The following is a 6,110-nucleotide window of genomic DNA, read 5'->3' on the forward strand; positions in this document are numbered from 1 at the left end:
GAGTACTTTGTTTTCCCAATCACCACATTGGAAAAAGGGGTCATTTGGCCAAATGTTTCCCACCTTTTTTTTCTTCTCCTCGTTTCAGCTGCCATTTTTTTTTCTTTACCAGAGCTAGCTCTGGAGCTTTGTGGCGATGTAAAATAGCAGATAGGCTGCCACTACTGCAGTTGTTGCTGTTGCTACTTTCAGCAGCAGAGGAGGAGAGAAACCTTAAGGAAAATGTAAGGAGCCATGTTGCCCCACCTCTACTAATGGCATCTCTCTCTCCCAGCAAATGGGTATAACACAGCTCAGGAACCTCTGTCCAGATATTGTTAGACTCCAACTCCCATCAGCCCCAGCCAGTGTGGCCAATGGTTTGGATGATGGGAGTTGGAGTCTAATGAGAGGGACCGTGGCTTCCTCCATCCCTGTGTTAGATTTCCTCCTTCCAATGGGGAATATACAGTGAAATAGTTTCTATCAATTTCATTGCCACCAAACAGGGTGGAAAATGTTGGGAGGTCATGTGCGCTCAGTTCTAGGACTGCCATAGATTGATGGTGTGTGGCAAGTTGTCCAGGTCATGGAGATGGGGACCCTGTGGCCCTCCAGATGTTGTTGGATTACACCCATCATCCCTGGTCATTGATCAAGCAGGTTGGGGCTGATCCGAGTTCAGCAACAGCTTGCAGGCCACAGAGTCCCTACCCCTGCAGTGGTACAAAATAGTCCCTGGTGTTGTTTTCATGTGTGTGTTGGTGAGGGCAGGGGGTTAAATCTGTGTCTGGACTGTACCACTCATGGAAAGTTTGTACCTGGCATGCCTGAAACCCTTTGATGTGCTTGCAGTAGGAGCTCTTGGGCAATGGAGTGGACTCCCTGGGGAATTGATGGGCTTTCCTCCACAAAAGGTATTTTAGCAGAGGCTGGCTGGGCATCAGCCAGGGAACCTGTAGGGCAGATCCTGCGCTGAGCAAAAGGTTCCCTCCAACTCTGATTCTTGGTTGGGGGTGGATTAGTTGGTGGTTGTATTTTTAAAGACAGTGGTACATTCAGCTATGGGACCCCCATACTTGCAGCTTGAAGTGGTAGAGTGCAGCCAACAGGTCTGCCACCTCAGTGACCACTAGGCCCTTATTTCTATTAGGGTACTTTGTCTGTGGTCAGCCATGACTGTGGCAGTTGCATACCTCTTGCACTGCTTCAAAAGCAAGCAAATATCCTTATGTACTGTATCTTAATTCAAAGCTTTAAAAAGAATCTTGAGCAAAAGGCAGTTGTCTTGAGAACAGAGTCTCAAGACTTGTTCTGTGGTATAAATAGTAGAACTCATGTACTGTACATAATTTCCAGGGGAGTCTGCTTTTGAATGCAGTACAGAATACCTTTATAGCACACATTTTAAAGTTGTACCTTTATATTTTTTTCCTCAAACCATGCATGGTGTGTCTAAAAGTACCTTAACTCTGTGCCCCAGGGCGTAGCCAGCTTGGCAGCCTCCCGATGTCGTAGACTACAACTCCCATCAGCCCCAGCCAGCATGGCTAGTAGTCAGTTGTAGTCCAAAAGGTCTGGGTGGCACCATGCCAGCTGCGTCAGCTGGGCATCTATTACTTCTGCAGACTCCTTTAGAGGAACCAGTAAAATCCAGGGCTAGCTTCAGGTTCAAGCTGCCCAGCCATCTTCTGAGCTCCCCTTATATACAAACCTTGCTACCAAGAGTAGGCAGCAGCACCACAATCTGTAACAGGACTGCCCCCCCCCATTTAAAAATGTAAATAGTGAGTACTTTTCACAGCCACCCATAGGTGGACCCTCAGCAGATGCCCAGGAATGCTGTCTGCTGATACCAGAGCCAGTGATGAGCTGCTTATCTGGACCAGACCTTAAAACTCCCCTGTATATCTGAGTTTTTCAAACATGCATGCTTTCAAAGTTTGAAGGAAGCATCCGAAGATACTGTACTTTCCCAAAGAGACTCAAACTTTTCCTGCTCTTTTTAATGTGCATTTAGTTCAAAGATGTGAAACCATTTTGGGCATGCAGTCGAAATCAAGAGAGACCTGTGCATTCCAAGGGTGCTCAGTTGGGGGCGCTATAGCCAGATGACGCATGGCTGGCTGCCTACAAATTGGTTAAGGAGGACAGAGAACATTTCAAAAGTACACTTCTCATGGAAAAATATACAAAGCAATAGAATATTTACCATGAAGCCTTTAAGCAGCAACTTACAGCTGATATGGTTCAAGCCAGGGGCAGCACATCAGTCTTTGCTGACTTTATTTACCATAGACAATATGTATCCCAGAAAGTGCTGTTACAGGATTATAAGCAGTGAAAAGAAATTGCAGACGGTTAGGCATTTCTGCACTCTGTATTATGCAGTCAAGCTCCGTCTAGATGGGATGCTGTGAATATAATCTTGACACTTTTCAGGTGAGCTAGATTCCTATTTTGCAGGATTGCACCCTTTCTAAAGTGCTTGAAAAGTAATCTTTGCAAGGGGGATTTGGGGTTCTAGAATGTCTGATCTTGAGCAGTACTTAGCACCCTGTGGAACAAATCTTGAAGTTTATCTTTACTCAATAAAGGCCATCCGTGTGGAAGTCTAAATAGCCCAGATCTCAAATGTATGCTTGAATGGGAGGAGGGGGTGTTAACAATCTCTTTTGCGAGAGTATTATGCCATATTATAGGATCTTGCTTTACATTGCAGCTTTTCCACGGCTGCCATAACCCCCCTCACTTCCATATGTTTTGATTCATGGAATTTAGCCATCACAGTATTCTTGCTCCGCCAAAGCCCACGACTCTTGCTGTTTAGTTTAATGAAGGGGTGAGATTTCTTTCTTGAAGGGTGCGCCCTGCTGCAGGTCCACCAATAACAGAAGCTAAGGGTGGTCCCACCCCAGCCAACATAGTGCCCTCCAGATGTTGCAGAGCATCAGGCCCCAGCCAGCAGTGAAGGGAGTTCTAGGCCAGCAACATCTGAAGGCCACCATGTGATCTATCCCTGCTGTAGGCAGAACAGGCTTTTGCCTAAGGCAGTGGGATTCCAAAGACTCCAGAATAATCAGCAAAATCTACTGAGAGGGATAACACAATTTTTCTACTATCAGTTTCTTGAGGTAATATGGTTTAAGTTTTCCCAACTGCAGCCCCCACCCCTCCCACCCCCGCTCTTCCATTCACTAGTAAAGAACAAGAAAAGGGTTTTCAACTGGGAAAATTGTTACATGAGAGAACACAAGTTGCCCTCTCTCCTGGACTCTGCTGAAGAAATAGTTCCACACCTCATACAATAAGATGCAGGTCTAACGACAGGCAAAGGCACAATTGATTTTCATTTAAGGCATCAACGTCGTTTGAGATACCCCTAAGGCTGCTGTCCTGGACACACATGTCCACTCAGAAGAAAGCCCACTGAATCCATTGGGTCATATTCCCAGGTCAACATCTGTAGGATTGCAGCCTTGCCTAGGAACATGTGCTGTTTACTTCTGAGTAGGCATGTCTAGGATTGCACTTTAAATGCCTTTCACTGATAGTTAACTGCCTTAACAAAAAAAAATGGGTCTATGGCAAATCAATAACATAGCTCTGGAATAAATCTGTAGAGTTTTGATGGAAATAGTAATCGCCCAATGTAAAAGACGACTGAATTTCATTCATCTAATTCTTAAATATGTTTGGCCTTATAAATTGAAGACTCCCACTCCAAGATGACAGTTGGCTTATCTTAAAAGTATAAGATTTGCATGATTTAATTGTGATTTTTCCCGCCCTGCACTTTAGATAATTTGTGTCATTTCCATACATATATAGATATATAAATTTAAGTATGTATTTATAATTTAATTTTTTGCCAAGTACTGGAATAAACAGTGAGCATATCTGGTATATGTCATTATTTATTTATTAAATTGCATTTTTTTAAAAAAGAAAAAGAAAAAAATAACTCCATATGTTCATTATAAAGATTATTTGAAATCTATCGCAGCAACAAGAAAAGATGCAAGTTATTTTCTCTGCTTATTTTTATAATTAAAGGATGAATAACATTATAAAACATATGGTGGATTCCTTCTGAAAGAAAAATAAAAAACCTGTCCCATGCTAAGTGTCTGTCTTCTTTTTTGGGGGGGGAATTTTCACTTCAGCTCAGATCATCCTTTGAATGTCAGCAAAATAGACTTGCAGCCCTGGATGAATCAGGATACATCCAGGGCTACAAGCCAAGGAGTGGCTTTTCCTGTATAAACCTTTCCACTTCATCAGGACCATCAGGCAGCTACCAAGAATTTATGGCTGAATCTGGATCTCTACCAGGAACCACCATCACTTCCAGACAACATGTCTATTGAGTCTTTGTTTGCAAGGAGATCAAATGGTGTTAGCCAGGCATCCCCAAACTTCGGCCCTCCAGATGTTTTGGACTACAATTCCCATCATCCCTGACCACTGGTCCTGTTAGCTAGGGATCATGGGAGTTGTAGGCCAAAACATCTGGAGGGCCGCAGTTTGGGGGTGCCTGGTGTTGGCTATTCAATAAGAATTTACTCTGATTTGTTTGCCTCGAGGACAGATGATGTTGCATCCAAACAAGTGTTAATCCCCCACATGCTGGTGCATTTTTCCATTGCTTTCCTTATCGCCAATAGTATTTTGGGGAAGCAAGTTTGTTGCACAAGACCTCCCATTGGACTATTGTGCAGCCTGAAGTTGCCAGGTTGTGACTGAGTCCCACTTGAAAATAGTGACAGTCTGATCCTAGTTCTCCTGCACAGGTAAGGCAGTATGTGTGGCCCCAAGAGGCAAATTCAAAAGCCCTTTCCATTCCCTCTCTTGGCAGCCCACTGTAGAAGGAGGAGGACTGGAAGACAGTTGTGGCAGCACAGCTACTCACCACCAACAGAAAACCTGAGCTGCCCATTATTTAAGTCATCCCAGTGAAGCTCTGCTACATATTCTTGTACCTTCCAACATTTCTCTGATGGAAATAGGGCCATCCTATTCAATAATAATAATAATAATAATAATAATAATAATAATAATAATAATAATAATATATTTATACCCCACATACCAGACTGGGTTGTCCCAGCCACTCTGGGCAGCTTCCAAAATATATACTGTATATATATATATAAATATAACATTGAACATTAAAAAACTTCCCTATACAAGGCTGCCTTCAAATGTCTTCTTAAGGTTGTATAGTTACTTATCACCTTGGCTCAGGGGTCGCCTAACTCCATACCCTCCAACACATGTCTGATGAAAATAGGGACATCCTAAGGAAAAGCAAGGGACCCAGGTGGCGCTGTGGGTTAAACCACAGAGTCTAGGGCTTGCTGATCAGAAGGTTGGCAGTTCAAATCCCCGCGATGGGGTGAGCTCCCGTTGCTTGGTCCCAGCTCCTGCCCACCTAGCAGGTCGAAAGCACATCAAAGTGCAAGTAGATAAATAGGGACCGCTCCGGCGGGAAGGTAAATGGCGTTTCCGTGCGCTGCTCTGGTTCGCCAGAAGCAGCTTTGTCGTGCTGGCCACATGACCCGGAAGCTGTCTGCGGACAAACGCCAGCTCCCTTGACCTATAGAGCAAGATGAGCGCTGCAACCCCAGAGTCGGACACAACTGGACCTGATGGTCAGGGGCCTTTTTACCTTTACCTTTAAGGAAAAGCAGGACATTTGGGATCAAATCAGAAATCAGGGTGGTTTCTGTAAATCCAGAACTTTTCCTGGAAAATAGGGACACTTGGAGGATCTGCCAACATGGTGAGCTCAAAGAACAAAGCCCTCTACTTTTATTTAGGGATGGACTCCACACCCAGGAGCAGGTCAGTAAAGCTGACTTAAAGCTAAGATTAGGGCTTGAACTTAATACAGAGCTGCTATCCCAGCAAAGACCTGAGGGGGGACTGTGAGGCCTCTTGGAGAGGTCCCCTTCCCTTCCTGGTCGTATGCTGCTTCCAAATGCACATGACGACAACAGCAACAATTTTATTATTTGTATCCCACCCATCTGACTAGGTTGCCCCAGCCACTCTGGGTGGCTTCCAGCATATTCAAAAGCATGACAAAACATCAAACATTAAAAACCTCCCAATACAGGGCTGCCTTC

The sequence above is a fragment of the Zootoca vivipara genome, chromosome 15 (assembly GCF_963506605.1).
Source record: "Zootoca vivipara chromosome 15, rZooViv1.1, whole genome shotgun sequence".
Classification (NCBI taxonomy): Eukaryota; Metazoa; Chordata; class Lepidosauria; order Squamata; family Lacertidae; genus Zootoca; species Zootoca vivipara.